Source organism: Camelus ferus, chromosome 2, assembly GCF_009834535.1.
Source record: "Camelus ferus isolate YT-003-E chromosome 2, BCGSAC_Cfer_1.0, whole genome shotgun sequence".
Lineage (NCBI taxonomy): Eukaryota > Metazoa > Chordata > Mammalia > Artiodactyla > Camelidae > Camelus > Camelus ferus.
Genome location: NC_045697.1, coordinates 39,372,852 through 39,390,196, shown reverse-complemented (window position 1 = coordinate 39,390,196; position 17,345 = coordinate 39,372,852). Strand labels below are relative to the sequence as shown.

The window sequence follows — 17,345 nt, the reverse complement described above, 5'->3', positions numbered from 1 at the left end:
GCTCTCAACTCCAAGAGCTGCCTTTGGCTAGAAATAGGGTCATATCAGCCTTGCTAGAACAGATGATAAATGCTTATGGTCTGGGACATGACCCACGGCCACATATTGCATGCTGTTTTGTTGAAGATATGAAGAGGCATGCTTTACTATAGTAAAACAAAATTCTCTGTACACTTGTAGGCATGAATAAGAAGGTCTTTAAAAGCACTTATCTAGCATTGCTCCAGACTGAATACACACAGGAGGGATTTACAAAGTGCTCATGTTGGTAATTCTACCTAAAAGGTAGACGATTAAGTTGTTGATGATTAAGTCTCCCATATTTAATTGGCTATACAGAGCATCTGAAATATCAAAAAAAGTTTTCTCAGGCTTTCTCTTGGCCAGAGAAGGAGTTGCTTCTGTCCTCATATAAGCAAGAAGGTATTATAAAATTCTGCAGCACTCTGACAGACTAGTTGGAGAAGCTAGGATCACTGAGCTTCTCATTTAGTCATCTCTCTAGTGCCCCTCAGTTCCAGAGCATGCAGGAGAGAAGATGGACAATTTCCAAGCTCTTTGGGATGTGTGAGGAAGGTCTGAGAATTGAGACCCACTGTGCCTGCTGGAGGGTCTCCAGTTTAGGGAGAGAGTGGATGCTGTTGTGAGGCTGTGGGGTGACATGATACGATGCTAAAGTTTCAGTAGATAAGCAGCGCTAGTGTGTGAGTCAAGGGCAAGAGCAAGGAGGGGGTAATGCGGAAAGTGGGGAGACCATGAACTGACTGTGCAAGAGAATAGTCTTCTCCAGTTACGCCAGCCTTGGGTACTTCAGCGGCCAGTGCAGTAAGAACGGAGAATGTCCCAAGATGAGGTTGGCCAAGCTGCAGCCAGTAAATATGAGAGCGCAACGCACAGATCACACAGGCGCCTTCACCAGCATTTCAAGACACTACATAAGCTTCTTCCTGGATCCAGCCCCTCTTTTGGGGTGAATGAGGGAAAGGGAAGAGGAGAACATGTGGGAGGGGCTGCTGTCCAGAAAGGAAGTTTGGAATTTGAAGAGACTAACTGAATTCACAAGAGACCAGGAGTTACACAGGAAGTGATTACGTTGCTTTTAACTGGTTACTGTCACTAAGTCTCATTTCCTGTGTCCCCTCCCCACGTCCAACTAAGTGAAATAAGGAATGTGAGAACAAACTGAGATTATCGACTAGAGATTCCTGCCGTCAGATCTGACTTTAAAAATAAAGCTGCTCTATGTCCAAAACAGAAGCTACTTTCTTACCAAGAAGCCAGCCTGCTACATGTGAGTATTATATGCATATGCTGCCACACATCTCTGTTGCTACAGATTCTCTCTGCTATCCACATTACACAATACCGACCGAGATTCTGGTCATAGGAAACAGAGTGAAAATAATTGCTTGCACATCTAAATCAACATTTTGAAAAGGTACTAACACACATTATAGACATGAAAAAGTATTTTTCTAAAATACAATTGGAAGATATTAAATATTTAATACATTTGTACTAGTTATCTATTGCTACACGACAAATCACTCAAAACTAAGGGGGTTAAAACAAAAAGTATATGTATGACTGAAACATTATGCTGTTCCCTAGAAATTGACACAACATTGTAAGCTGACTATACGTCAATAAAAAAATAAATTAAAAAACCCCAACATTTACTATCACACACTTTCTGTGGGTCAAGAATTCAGTAAGGGCACAGCTGGTGTGGCTGGCCCCTGCTCTGCAATGTCGGGGGCCCTGGGTAAACGACTTGCAGCAGAAGGGCTGGAATCATTGAAAACCTGACTGGAGCTGGAGGATGTCCTTCCAAGGTGGCTCTCACATGGTGTCGAGGTGGTGTGGGCCAGCTGGTTCCTCCACGGGCTGTGTGAGTGCCTTGTGACACAGCAGCTGTCCTTCCTTACAGTGGACTACGCACGAGTTTAAGGAAGTTGTGTTCGTTTTGAGAACCTATCTTCAGCATCTGGTCTCACCCCATCACTTCTGCCACATTCTACTGCTCACTCACACAAGTCAGCCCGGTTGCATGCGGGAGGAAACCGTCCAGGATACCGTATTGTAGTTATGTAATGCAGTGTTACGAATCACCCTGAAAATTAGCCACTTAAAGCAACAAACATTTATTATTCAAAGTTTCTGTAGGTTGGAAATCCAGAAACAGCCTAGCTGGGTGGTTCTGGCTCAGAGACTCTCATGAGGTTGCAATCAAATGATCAGCTGGGCTGCAGTCCGCTCAGGTTCGACCAGGGCAGAAGCACCTGCTTTCCAGCTCACTGGCTTGTCAATCGGCTTCAGTTCCTTGTGGAGCGGGCCTCTCCTGAGGCTGGAGGGATGTCCTTATGACAGTGCACTACCTTCCCTCAGAGTGAGCCATGCAAGACAGACAAAGAGCCTGAGATAGAAGCCACAGTCTTTTATGACCCCAATCTTGGGAGTGACATACTGGTTAGTTTTCTACTGTTGTTGTGACAAATAACCACAAACTTAGTGGCTTCAACAATGCAAATTTACTATCTTACAGTTCCGGACACCAGAATTCCAAAATGAGTTTCTTTGAGCTAAAATCAAGGTGTTGACAGGTCTGTGTCCCTTTTGGAACCCGTAGGAGAGATTCATTTCCTTGCCTTTTTCTAACTTTTAGAAGCTGTCTGCATTCTTTAGCTTAAGATCTTTTCCTTTATCTTCAAAATTGTCAGTGAAACATCCTCAAATCTCTGATTCTGACTTCCTTCCATCATTTAAGAATCTTTTTGATTACATTGGACCCATCCAGATAATCCAGGATAATCTCTCATTTGTGAGATTTTTAATTTAATCACATCTGCAAAGTCCCTTTTGCCATGTAAGGTAATTTATTCAACATATTCATAGGTTTAGAATGTGGAGATTAGGATGTGGACATATTTTGGGAACCATGATCCTGCCTACCACACATAACATCACTTTTGCTATATTGTACTGTTCACATAGACCAGCTCTGGCACCACGCAGGAGGGGATTACTCATGGGTGTGACCATCAGGAGGTTGGGCTCATTGGGGACTGGCTACCATGACATTCTTATACAACTTATGTAACTCTGAAAAAGTGTTCATTATTGCCTCAAAATACAATCCTGAAATAAAAATCTTATAGACTTATTAATGTTTTGTTTTTATTAGACTGAGAATAATAATAATGACGATGATAGAAGAACAACAGTGACTATTATTTGCTGAGGGTCTAATTTGAGCTGGGCACTGTAATAAGCATCTAACATGACATCTCTAAGTTATGTGACATCTTGAAATGTGAGATGAATGCTTTTTCATTTACAGTGGTACATATAAAAATATAAAGAAACTGGTTCAGAGAAGCTCAATGCCTTAAGTTCACACAGAGTATTGGTGGAGAGAAGGTTTGAATCGAGTTTGATCGGGTGTGAGAATATGTGAGTTCCAGTCCCTCTTTGCCACTAACTACCCGTTATCCTGTGTAAGTGACATCCAATAACCAAGTTTTCCTTGCTGTCATTAATTTGACTACAACTACTATATGATCCTGAAAGGCTAAAGAATCACAGATAATTATGCAATTTTTTGTCAACCTACAGATGGCACTTTTGTGTTATTAGAAGCTCAACACATGTATAGAAGTTCAATTCTGGAACTTAGGCCAGAGACAATTTTATATCAGAAAATTAAGTCCCCGCACATGAGAACAGCATGCCATTGTTCTCGGCTATATCAAAGTGAAATCTCATGTAAAGATTTTCTAAATGAATCCTAATCTGGTCATAAAAGCCACCCACTGAGATGACTTTAAAAAAGAACCTTGCACTGCGTACTCTCAGTTTACCAAACATCTAGAAAAATCCATTTTGTGCCACACCAAGTTCTATCCAAGAACAAGACATAGGAGTCCTTCCTGCTACGTTCCCCCTCCTCTTTCCTTTCTCCCTGTTTATGTACAGTCTTTTCGGTAACAAATATTCACCCTATTTTCCTTAATTGGCTGTCTTGAATTGCTCACTTAGGAGAACACTTCTGGAGACTTATTACATTTTAAATGGCTCTGTTACATCCTCATACATGATCCCATGGCTAAAGCAGTACCAGTGTTGGGGGGATGTAGTTGGAAGTGTCCTGGGAGAATTATTACAGAGGAAGTGTGCCCAGAGTTAACAATTTCAACTTGAACATAATCAATGAAGGGCACCTGCATCACCGTGGGAGGAATTCATGCGACATCTAAAGGGCCCTTTAAGCAATGAATCGTTTACTCCTGTGTCCTTGTGTTACTAGAAGAGGGAGGACCCTGGCCAGCACCTTGAAAAGAAAACTTCACAGGCAGTCTGTTCTCTTTACTCCCTTGAGTTTTGCTGATCACTGAACAGATAATGGCTTTAAAGGATCAATATTTCACTTTTGTCCAGTTTTTCTTTTTCACTCATCACTTTCAGGCACAGACTCTAAGCTTTGTACATTTTTTACTCGTTCACTCAAGAAATACAGATTGAAGGGCTTGATTAGCTATTGGTGCAAGTACAGGGCTTCAAAGGTGAATTTAGCATAATTCCCCTCCCTCACATGGCCATCACAGGATGACAGTCATCCTTGTGACGAAAGTGCCATCTCTGCGTTTACCCTTTGTGCCTGTGGCAACACTGGACCACAGAATCTTTCCAATGATTTCAGAATCCTTAATATAGCACTCACAGCAGCTACTACCAGGAAGAGTTTTGCAGAGGACGAGATTGGAATATTCAGATATTGACCATCTGATAGTGCTACCAACACCATCCTGTCTTGCAGAAAAAATACAAGCCTCATCTCCAGAGACCTTATGGCTCAATGAGAGAATCACAGTTCCTGCCCTTGAAGAGTAGGAGTTCCCAGGGAGATGAGATATAACATGCTCACAGGTAAGAGAAGCCTCCAGAACACTGAGACAGAGACAGACACATGCAAATGAATTAAATGCTAGATTTGTTTCACACTCAGCAGAAGAAATAAGAAAGGTAGTTAATAACCAATGGGTGCCAGCACTATGCTAAATTTTGGACATATATTATATCCCTTCATCCTCTTGACAACTGCGTGAAGCAGGTATTAATGACTCTTAAACGGGTTATGTAGGTTGCCCCTATCACACATTCGACCAGAGACGGCGGTTGGATTTCAGACCTAGTCCTGTGCAACTGCCAAAGCCCATCTCTTCGCACTGCACTACACAGTCACGTTAATCAGGTAACTTTTCTACTTATACGATGGGAGAAACACAAATTACATTGGAAAAACAAAATGTAGATATACCATGAATATGTTTGCCCAGTACTGGAGAAGCAACGTTTCAACATTAACGCTTTTTCAGCTACGTCCTCAGTGGAGAAATGGGTATCCAAGACCTAGCCCAGCTCTACTGGTTTCCTTTCAGCTCAAATTTACAGAACAAATGATTCCAGCTCAAAAATGTCTATAATTTACAACAAATCTAGTCCTTGACTAAAAAGAGGCACAATTTAAACTTCTCTAAAATCTTAAAGAGATGGAGGTTAGTTTAATGGGGGAAAGTGTAAGGATATTGAAATCAGGTAAATTTTCCCTTAAACTACTTGATAACTGGGACCTTAAACAAATCATTTAATATATTTGGAAAAAAAGAATAAATAATACCTGGATTTTCTTCCCACCTATGAAGATATGTTCATGCTTCTTCTTTATTTGAAACTGGGGAAGGAGGAAGTTTGAGCTGATGCCTAAGGGAAAGGAAAGGAAAAAAACCAAATGTTCATTGATTTACTCACATGCTCATTTGTTCATTGCACAGATACTTCTGAAGCTCTAATAATGTGCCAGCCACTGTGATAACTGCTTTCACATGTTGTTTAATTCTTAAAAGAAAGCCATGGGAAAGTTATTTTTATCCTCATTTTATATACAAGAAGACAGAGGAGCTAAATGTTTAAATGATAGTGGGACCAAAAATAAACTGGATTAGAGATCAAGAAACTTGGGTAGTAGATCCACCTCTGTTACTGATTAACTATGGGATCTGGGGAAAACTTTATAGTCTCTGTGACTGGTTTCTCTTTTAGAGAAAAAGAGGCCTGAAACATAATCCTGAAGGCAACACAGGTCTTTTTCTACTGCTTGAGTTGTAAATTCAACTTCTACATTTGTCTCTTGCTTGGCTTTTTAATTTACATTTAATTCCCTTCTCCCCCCCCCCCCATTTTATTTTACTATTATCATTGCTACTAGATTAATCTATTCTCCTTTTTCTGTAATTCTATTTTTAAAAATTGAAGTATAGTTGATTTACAATATTATATTAGTTTCAGGTGTATAGCATAGGGATTCAATATTTTTATAGATTACACTCCATTAAAATTTGTGACAAAATAATGGCTGCAATTCCCAGTGCTGTACACTATATCCTTGTTGTTTATCTAGTGTATACATAGTAGTCTGTATCTCTAAATCCATACTCCTGTCATGCCCTGCCTCCCTTCCCTCTCCCCTTTGGTAACCACTAGTTTGTTTTCTGTGTCTGTGAGTCTGCTTCTGTTTTGCACAGACAGATGTTTGTTTTATTTTTTAGATTCCACATATAAATGATATCATACAGTATTTGTCTTTCTCTGTCTGACATTTCGCTAAGCATGATATTCTCTAGGTGCATCTATGTTACTGCAAATGGCAGAATTTCATTCTTTTTTATGGCTGAGTAACATTCCATATAGATAGATAGATACATAGTTAGATAGATAGATAGACAGACAGACAGATAGAGATATACAGATATATAGATACACCACATCTTCATTCATTCGTTATGTTGATGGGCTCTTGGGTTGCTCCCACAGAATCTCCATTTTTAGGGTAAGGAATCTATGGTATTTGGTTCAGAAAGGGTCCCATTAGCTTGGACCAGAAAGTAAACATGTGCAGGCAGAAACATGCCTCACGCTGAGCTTCAGGTACTCCTGTGATATTATGCTCTTCTTGCTGCTGGTACTAAACTTAGGCAGAACTATGCCTGATGGGAAATTCCAAATTAGTCTAGTTTAGGAAACAATTCTTTTTCTTATAGAAGTTACTAGATTGACAATAGGAAACAAATGGAGAGTAATTAATAGTATTTCAGAAACTGGTATTGAGAATAGCCTTATTTAGTATATAAATTTTTATGACAGCTTTATTGAGATACAAGTTACAGATCATAAAATTCACACTTTAAAAGTGTATGATTCAGTGTTTTTAAGTACATTCACACAGTTTTGCAACCATCATCATTGTTTAATTTTAGAACACGTTCATTAATACCCCACCTCTCAAAAAAATACTCATTAGCCATCACTGATTCCTCTTCCTCCCTAGTCCCTGGCAACCACTGAAGCACTATCTTATGGACTTGCCTAACATGGACCTTTCCTATAAATGAAATCATACGTCTTGTGATTTTTGGACTTGTTTCTTTCATTTAACATAACGTTTTCAAGATTCACACATGATGCAGCATCATTTCATTTTTATTGTCAAAAATACTCAATTGTATGGATATATCATATTGAATTTATCCATTCATCAGTTGATAGACATTTGGGTTGTTTTTACTAAATGGTTATTCTGAATAATGCTACTATGAACAATTGTGCACAGGTTTTGTGGTCTGTATGTACAGACATTTAAATTATCTTGGACATATACCCAGGAATGGAATTGCTGGGCTTATGGTGTCCTTTGTTTAGCTTTTTGAGGAACTGGTAAACTCTTCCAAGGTGGCTGTAACATTTTACATTCCTACCAGCAAAGTATAAGACTTCCAATGTCCTTGTATCCTCACCAAGACTTGTTACTGTGTGTCTTTATTTCAGCCATCCTAGGGGTGTGAAGCAGTATGTCATTGTGCTTTTGATTTGCATTTCCCCAGCGGCTAATGATGTTGAGCATTTTTTCATGTACTTATCGACCATCTGTATATTTACTTTGGAGAAATGTCTATTCTGTTTTTTTTTCTTTTTTTGCCCACTTTCTGATTTATTTGTCTTTTCAATATTGTGTTTTAAATGTTCTTAATATATTCTGAATTCAAGTTCCTTATCAGATATACAACATGACAGTATTTTATTTCATTCTATGGATTGTCTTTTCACTTTCTTGATGTCCTTCTTAATTTAATCTTTAAACAAATAACTTGGAGGTAACGGAAATTACCAAATTTATACGTGGTATCAAAATTTATGAGCAGTGACCCAACTCAATACTATGTAGGGTATATCTAGAAGCTAAGATAAAAAGTGAAAATAATAGTTATTGAGTAGAAGACCCAGGACTCCATCCCACTGAATCTTCAGATTCAGGGATGGTTGTTGGTGGTATTTCTGGTGCCCACCTCCTGGTCTAAATGGATATTTTTGCTCTTTAAAAAATGAGGATGCTTCAGTATGGAAAGATGAAGGCAGAGAGAAACTATGATCACATGTATAAAACCCTGAAAAATGAGATTACAGTAAATCTGTAATTGCTTAAAAAAATTCTAGAATATAGGCATTTGGAGTTCCTTAATGGTGAAGAAGATAGTTTAAATACAAGTAAAATAAATCATATATCTCTATAGCTATGTCTATGTATGCTGTTAATAAGGATATAGAATTTGTTACCACCAGAGCTTATAGACACTAGAACTAAAATATAATATACACATATTTTTAGACACATTTATATAGATTCCTAGATGATAGATTTTTAATGTGCTGTAGTATCTCCAATCTCTGAGGACAGTGTTATATAACAGAGGTACTAAATATCCTTTGGAGCTACTGTCACAGGCAAAATTAAAGGACAGATGGGTCACTGATTGTCCAATTCCACCAGGTACTTCTTATGTTTTAATAAATAGGTGAGGTATGTATCAATTCATTTCAAGTCAGACTCTTGCCTATTTTTCTTTAATTAATAATAGCTTATCTTCATTCTAGTTAACTTTTCTTGTTTCTTGTAAAGAAGAAAGCTAGGGGGAAAGGGTAGTTAATATGGTCAATATAGCCAAAACCTTTAAAGGCTTGTCTTAGTCTCATGAAAGATGGTATTTGTGGATTGCTTTACATTCTAAATTTTAAGGTAATATTGTAAATCATATTGTCTTTCTTATTTTTGGTTCGATACTTTCCCTGCCCCCACGTGGGAAGGTCAACTAGTTAAGCAGGAAATAAATTTGTAAAATGACCTTGAAAAGGCCATTGAGTTTGGAATCTGAGTACTTGTGTCCTTTAAAGTCACTATAAACCCTGTAAAATGCCTTTGGCCCAGTGACTTTGTTTTCATATTTTTCAACTGAGGATGGAAAACTTACCTCAAAGTGTTGCTTAAAGAATGCAATGGCCTAAAGTCTATAAAAGTGCACTATGACTGGGAAAGTTATTAGTCTAGACTATGGTAGGTACAGGCAGAGTGTTAATTAACCTGTTTCAGTTGCCTGTCATAGCACAGTATTCCTCTCTCCCTGCATGATTCCTGTGTCTGTCTCTCAGTTGGTTCCAATACCCCAATAAACGACGACATGAGCTCACATTGAACTAACAGTGGTACCAACTTTAGGATAGCAAGACCAATGCATTTAATTTAATTTACTATATTATAATAGATGATGATTAAACATATCTAGGACGATTATGATAACTTAGGTATATTTAAAGATACATAGTTATATGTAATTATTGCAGGCTGTTGCAATGTAGAAAATCTATATTGGCCAAGCAGATTTGAGAACAGATATATTCTCAATAGAGCTACCAAAGGACACTCTTATGGAGCTCAAAGTTAAGAAAAGATTGAAGTTGCTTTTTAAAATTTAATTTCTTTTTTTTTTTAGTTCTGCTATCTGCAGAGATGCCCTACCCTAAGAGATGATTTCTACCTACATTATTGAAAGATTTAGGAATAAATAGTCCTGTGAAGCTGAAGGCCACAGCCTGGACCCATAGTTACCAAAGAGCTTTCTTTCCCCTGTGAGCAGAAACGATATTTAAAATACCAGCCTGGCGTTGTACTGACCAACGCAAATGGAATCGTGGACCGATTTCAGAGTCCCAGTGCAGCCCCGCCTGTGAAGATGTGAACTGTTTGTGACTATTGGTGAGTACTGACGTCAAGCATTCAACTGGCCTCTTTTGACATTAGGTTTTTTAAATCACTACAAATCTTTTTTTACAGATTGTGTAAGAGTCACAAAGAAAACCAACATTGGCATGTTCTAACTCCAGTAAGTGGCTGCTAGAGAGGTACAGGCCCTATTGTCTTGAATATTTCTAACCTACACTAAAAACAAACAAAAAAGCTCTGAGAAATAATACTCTTCTGTATCATTATGTAAAAATGCATAGCAACTGGAAACTCTAATATTAAAATGAAGCTGATAAGCTCAAATCCATAGGAATGGAGGATAATGTGCTAAATAATTTTATTATTGTTTTTTCACTTTTGAATTTTACTATGAAGGTCGATAGTGGAATTTCAGGGTACCACTGTTATTTCATAAATTACTAAACTAGCAACTTTTTTTTGAATGTTATTATGTGCATTGTTCCATCTTTTTCTCTTTTGTGTCTATATATACTATTTAAGTTACACAACACTGAATTATGAACAAAACTAAACTTTGAAAACAAAGGAAATTGGGGATGGTACTTAACATAGTACACAGTATACACCATACTAATATTCTTATTGTTCAAACTCTTTTTCATATTGTTATATGTCCAATTTGGCCTTTTGTGCTATTTGGTATGTAATTTTACTGCAAATATGTAACTAATATGTCTATTTTGTTACCTTGGAGGAAGGAGGGTCTTTCTAACTATGATTCACAATATAGAACCATAAAATAAAAGATTTAGAAAATTAACTACAAAAAAACAAATATGGGAACCCTCCTACACTGTTGTTGGGAATGTAGATTGGTGCAGCCACTACGGAGGACAGTATGGATGTTCCTTAAAAACCAAAAATAGACTTACCATGTGATCCAGCAATCCTACTCCTGGGCATATATCCAGAGAAAAATAAAATTCAAAAAGACACATGCACCCCAGTTTTCACAGCAGCACTATTTACAATAGCCAAGACATGGAAAAAACCCAAATGTCCATCAACAGATGACTGGATAAAGAAGATGTGGTACATATATACAATAGAACACTACTCAGCCATAAAAAAGAATAAAATATGCCATTTGCAGCAATATGGATGGACCTGAAGACTGTCATTCAAAGTGAAGTGGGCCGGAAAGAGAAAGAAAAATGCCATATGACATCATTTATATAAAGAATCTAAAACATAATACAACAATAATGACACGAATGAACTAATTATTATTTTGATTTCTTAAATATGTGTAAACACATTTGACTGTCCTTTATGACTGGATTATTGCATTCTGTTGATTCTCATTTTGTACTTGGCTTTATTCCTTTGATAGTTATGCAAGTTTAAAAAGCTAAAGATCTAATCTGTTCTTAGAAACAATAATTAGTACATATATGAAAACTAAAAAAGTACAATATACTGTTTACATGTATTTATTTACATGCAATATAATGTGTATGTGTAGTTGAACTGTAATAATTCTATACAATAAAACCAGAAAAAAAAATAAATGTGTATGAGAAAATATCATAAGCAGAATCAAAAACCAAAGGGTGACAAATAAAAGCATATGTAATTCACAAAGCAGATGGTTAATTTCCCTAATAGACACAGAAATTCTGGAAATAGATGAGAAGACCAAAATCCAATAAAAATGAACAAAAGATTTAAAGATAATAGAATTTACAGGAAAATTAACACAAGCAACTTTTAAGCAAATAAAATATGCTCAACTTCATTTACTCACAATAAGAGAAATGCAAATTAAAACAAACTGACACTGTCTTCCCATTTATTAGATTGTTACAAATACGAACGTTTAATAACACATTGTTACCGGCCACACTAAGGGCAATTTGGAGGTTATATCTAAATTATAAATGTAATCCTTTGATCCAGGGATTTGACATCTAGCAATATACCTGTCACATATATTTGCACACATTCAAAAAGACGTATGCAAGATTATTCATTGCAGAGAGTTTGTAAAGGCAAAAGATTGGGAATACCCTAAATGTCCGTCAGTAGGACACTACCTAAATAAATTATGGTAGCTACGTAATGAAGCTTCAAAAGAGAACGTTCAAGCCCCTTGAATGTTGAAAAGAAAAGAATCTAAGGTAATACACTGTGCATTGTATGTTACCTTTTATATAAAAAGGTAGAAATATGAATATAGATTTGTATTTTCTTGCTTATGCATAAGGAAGTTCTGAAAACATAAAGAATAAATTATTTACAGAGGTAACTGATTAGGTGGATGTAGACAAGGACTGGAGGGCGATTTTTCACTGTTTATTACTTATAATGTATTTTTTAAAGTATATGTATATAGTCTGAGTGTTAATTCAAGATTTTCTTATTTTCCAGACTTAGTTCACTGTAAATGTAATCTTTAGTTGCATCGTCTAGACTCTGTGGCATGAAAGGAGGCAGGAGTAATAGCATAGATATCTAACAAGCCAATCCCAGGATAACGACAGAAACGCCAGAGGAAAAACATCACTACTTACCAACTCTTCTTCTCAGAATCATTTCCTGAATTTAGCAGGCAGAACCTCTGATTTAAAAATCCACAGACTTACAAAATTGAACTGAATCCACAGGGGCTCACCCCCATTACAGTCAGAGACAGAAGCGAGAAGATCCTGCGGGGGGGTGTTATGATGGTCATATTTGTGACATTCGAGGATACGATCATATCTTACATTTGAAAGAATTAGGATTATAACTGTCCTCATGCCTTTTTCTGAGCCTTTTTCTCCTGACACATTTACTATTAAGTTCGTAAGTATAGCTGAGGAGAATTCAAGAGAAATAACCCTAGACATAGCAAAATTGCTTCCTTTTATAACAGACATATATAACAAAAAATGGGGACAGAAAATCAACTTTTGTTACCTTCCAAAACCTAATGACGAATTTTGGAATGACCTAGTAACATGAAATACATACTTTCTATCTCCTTCTGGAGCCTTTGTCTCGTCTAGAAACTTGGCCAGTAGGAACTCTTTGATATAACAAGTCCACTCTCAAACTGATGGTTTCAAACTGCTCCTTTGTTCTTGAAACTGGCAATTATTTTGTCCCTGTGTGCTTGAGGTTTGGGTGGGAATGACTTCTGCAAACTATCAAGCACCACATGAATGAACCGGGGACTTCGTTTACTGGAAATAGACAGGAAGTGTGGGAATCTCGGCTGCACCTACTTCAGTGTTGTCCTACATAACGGGGTTTCTTTTTATCTGCAAGTGGTTTATAAATGTTAACACCACCCCAAAACAAACAGCCTGGTTCATAACAACATTTTGGGTGGTGTTTCAGTTTGTAATTTTCAGGGCCAAGCTTAATGTCTTCTGCTTGTGTTTCAAGTAAATGTTTAATTAAAGCTCAAACAAGGGTCTTCAGGGCCTTAACAGCAAACTATTATGTTAGAAAACTAGGTAATGAATTTTTAAAAATTAATTAAGCATGGCCTCCTTATGTCAAATGAAAGTCTGTGAAACTTTGCCTGATACTATGGATCTTCCATTCTGAAAATCTTGTGTAAGTACTGATGGAAAATCATATGTTATGAATTATATTGCCTATTTACTTATTTATTCCATTAACAGCAGATAACCCTAGGTGGGGGTCCCAGTGCTGCCACTTAGAAGCTACTTGACGTCTCTGAGCCTGGGTTTCTTCAACTGGAAAAGCGGGACATCACTTAGCTCCTGGTGTTGATGTGGAGTTTGAGAGAACATGTGGAAAACAGTGCACAGCACAGGTGAGATGTGATGAATCCTCCGTGTCCTTTCTCCTCCCATTCCAGTGCCACACTCACACTCACCAGACATCACACAGGTGTTCTTAGAAGCCAAGGGACTGGGCAAGAAAAAGTGTGCCTTAGGGGAGCAAGTGTCTTTCCTTCAGTGCCTGCATTTTCTACACAGGCTAAATCCAACTGGCAGGAAGTGGTTAATTATTCAGTTAAACAGAAGAGCCCTTAGTTCCCATGGCTCTTGAAGCTGCCCCTGAATATCTATAATACCCAGAAGAGACTGAACTTTCAACATGATTTTCTGTAATTCTTTAATCTGATCATCTTATTTAGCAAAGTGTGAAAACTTGCCAATTCACATTTTCAGTTCTCCCCTCAGAAAGGGGACATTGCTGGGTGAGGAAAGGACACATTTTACTATGGAATTCCCTTTTTTATAGGCCTAAGATTTTATTAAACTACATTTTACTTGAGGCAGGATCATGTGCTGTGCAGCAAAAAGCTTTGGAATCAGGTTTATATTTGAATCTTACACCCTCACGTGGTACTTGTGTGGTTACTATAAGCAAAAGATAGTCTGTGAGCATTGGTTTTTCATTTGGAAGATGGGCTGCCCACCTCATGGTGTTGTGAGGATTAGATGAGACAGTAAATGTAAAACTTCATCTCATTGACTTTGAATAGTAAGTACTCAAAGAAGTGAGCTGTTATTATCCTAAAGTATTCCAGACATTAGTTTCAGTCAGAATTTCCAGTTGTTGGCTATTCTTTGCCAGTGTTTAGCTTCCAACTAAAGCAAGAAGACCATTTGGTGAATGTTAAAATGTGAGAAGTCTGAAGGATGAAAGAGAAATAAAATAAAAAATTTATTTTTCAATAAAAACATAAAAAATTATAGAGATGCAGGAGAAAGTATCCAGCTTGTACATGAATGTTCTCAATAGGACCAACACAACACAAAGGTGCTTATCACCAGCTTATCTAAACAAACACATTCCATTTCCAGACCATCCCAAGGTCAAGTTCAGAAAGTCAGCAGTGGGAGGTTGAGGTTGCAAGCTACATGTGAACATCAAGGATAAATCAAGTGCACTCACCTTTCTGAAAGCAGGCAGAGAAGTACAAGAGGTCTTTGTTAATCAGACAGGAAAATCATAGCCTGAAAATGCTGACAATGACATTTCAAAAGTCTCAATTACTTAGTAATAGGCAAGAACGGGTGAAGAAGGAGGGGAAAAAAGGCTCCCTGAAGTTTTAAAAAAGCCAAAAAGGATCAGATATCTGTTGTACGTGAGAACTTTATCCGGCGAGGTTACTTCAGTTCACATTTCCTAAATGAGGACACCTCTGCAGAGGGAACACAAGGCTCCTCTTGTGAGGTGCTGTGCTGGTAATTTGTGACAATGACAAATGCCATCTGATTGATGGCCCCGCCCATCCCACTTTAGGCAGTCAGAGACGCACTGAAGACAGAAAGTCATCCAGAGCCAAGTTCACTTATAAAACACCAAAGGGAACAGAACCTCCCATGCCCTCCAGCCCTCCTCTGCCTGGTGCTGGGCCCAGGGGAGAAGCATCTGCTCCCCTGGGCCCGGCTCAGCGATGGGAGACAGAGGGGCACCAGCGAGCTCCCCAGGCACCTCCCAGATGCAGAAGCAGATGGGACCACTGGCCTCGAGTAGTGATGTGGTGCCCTCTATCCCCACCCCACCTCCTTCTTTTTGAGCAGTCACATCTTCATTTTCCTACATCTGTGCACAAATAACTGAGTCCTTTGCCCTGAGAAATTCCTCCCATTTATCCACTGACCCTTTTTCCCAACCTCCCCACCCCTCCCCAACCTAGCCCCTTCCAGTGTCTCTCTGTCATTTTGGCATCTGGGGATTCAAACGTTTTAATACCACCTAAACTTAAACTGTGACCTCTTCAGACGATCAACATAAACTCCACTGTTCCAGTCATAATAAACCAGACTGTCAGAAAGGAGCATCAGATCTGTGGTCTTCAGTCTTAGAAAATGGGGGAAGTGATCAGGGAGTCCACCGGGGGATTTTGTCTCTCCCTGTTACAGTTGCCATAGACCTGCCATTGCTGCTGTTCCCATCTTTGTTTACTGCTGAAGGACTGGAGACATCTCCGCGCTGAGAAAAGGAGCAGGCACCTTCCCGCATCACTCACCCGACCCAGGCAAGAACACGGGGTCAACATAAGGAAGAACATGGCAGATGGCCCAGAAATGACTGTGAACTAGGGGGCAACAACCTTAGCATCACAAAGGATACATGCAGGGAGGAGCGACGACGTAGAGGTACGCAGGGAACTGGCACAGAAATGAACTTGGATCACGCAATGAAAAGAAAAAAAGAGGTAATCGTCTCAAGTTAAAAGCTCTTCTTTCTTTTGTTAAATTAAAAATCACAACTAAAAGCATGAAGGATTTATGGGCTTTTGTTTAAGGAAACTATCTTTTTTCCTTTAATGAGACAGTACCTTTACAGATGAATAGGACTGCAAATGAATTTTTTTTAAACCCAGAAGAGGCATTAAAAAAATCAGGAAGCAGTGTAAACATAAGTATTTTTGTCCAGTCATTTAAAATGTTTCAGCAAATGAATAAAGTGACCTTTAAGCTACTGTAATACAGCCAGAAAGGATCATTTTAGCAAAGGAAGGAGACTTACTGAGCTCCATGCAGATAATAAAAGTGTTTTAGAAATAGATACAGTTGTATCCACTTACAATAAAAATTGCTCTATGAATTGGGATGCACCTTGCCCAGAAAGTGCCATGGAGTTCTGGAACAAAGCTTCAGCTGGCAGTGGTCCTGGCTTAGCATCTCAGTGACTCTGAGAGAGCTGTTGAACCTCTCTGGGCTTCAGGCCCTCGTCAGTGAAAGGAGGGGGCCTGGGGCTTAGGTAGTGTCAAGGCCCTTCCTGCTCTAGAACTATGTCATTGTCAAGATTCATAGAGAAAGCATAGTTGGCCTAAAGTTTGGGCATTTATCCTGTCCCTTCACACAAAAGGATTCGTTGGCCCCTTTCTTAAAGATTACCAGCAAAACTTGTTAGTGGAGTTGGTACACTGTGGGCTTTGGATAGAGCGGGACCTGGGATGGGTCTCATCTCTGTCACCCACCGGCAGGGTAATAATGGACAAAGCACCATGCCTTTCTGAGCCTGTTTCCTCCTCAGTTACATATAGTCTTATCTCATAGGGTTAATGGGAAAAAAAGGCCATTAATCACATACAGAGCTTAGCATAGCACCAGGCACCAAATGAGAATGTAAGTGACATATTATAAACTGTATGTGGAAAATGTGCTGGAGAGATCAAATATGAAAAGTAGCTGACAGTCAGTGTGCTTTACAGGTAAGTGCATGTGCTCTGGGCTCTGGAGCCAGACTTCTTGGGTTCAAATTCCCCTCTGTCATT

General features: G+C 38.5%; 1 long non-coding RNA gene across 2 annotated transcripts; it reads left to right on the top strand.

Annotated features, from left to right (window-relative positions):
• The first annotated feature begins 1,044 nt into the window (after nucleotides 1-1,044).
• Nucleotides 1,045-16,432, top strand: LOC116667141. Of its 2 annotated transcripts, XR_004323908.1 has the most exons (5): nucleotides 1,045-1,291; nucleotides 4,817-4,926; nucleotides 9,879-10,141; nucleotides 13,765-13,919; nucleotides 16,036-16,432. It is a non-coding gene; the product is annotated as an uncharacterized LOC116667141 (long non-coding RNA). The 2 variants fall into 2 exon arrangements; XR_004323907.1 differs by lacking the exon at nucleotides 16,036-16,432 and having other exon boundaries at nucleotides 13,765-14,052.
• The last annotated feature ends 913 nt before the right edge of the window (nucleotides 16,433-17,345 follow it).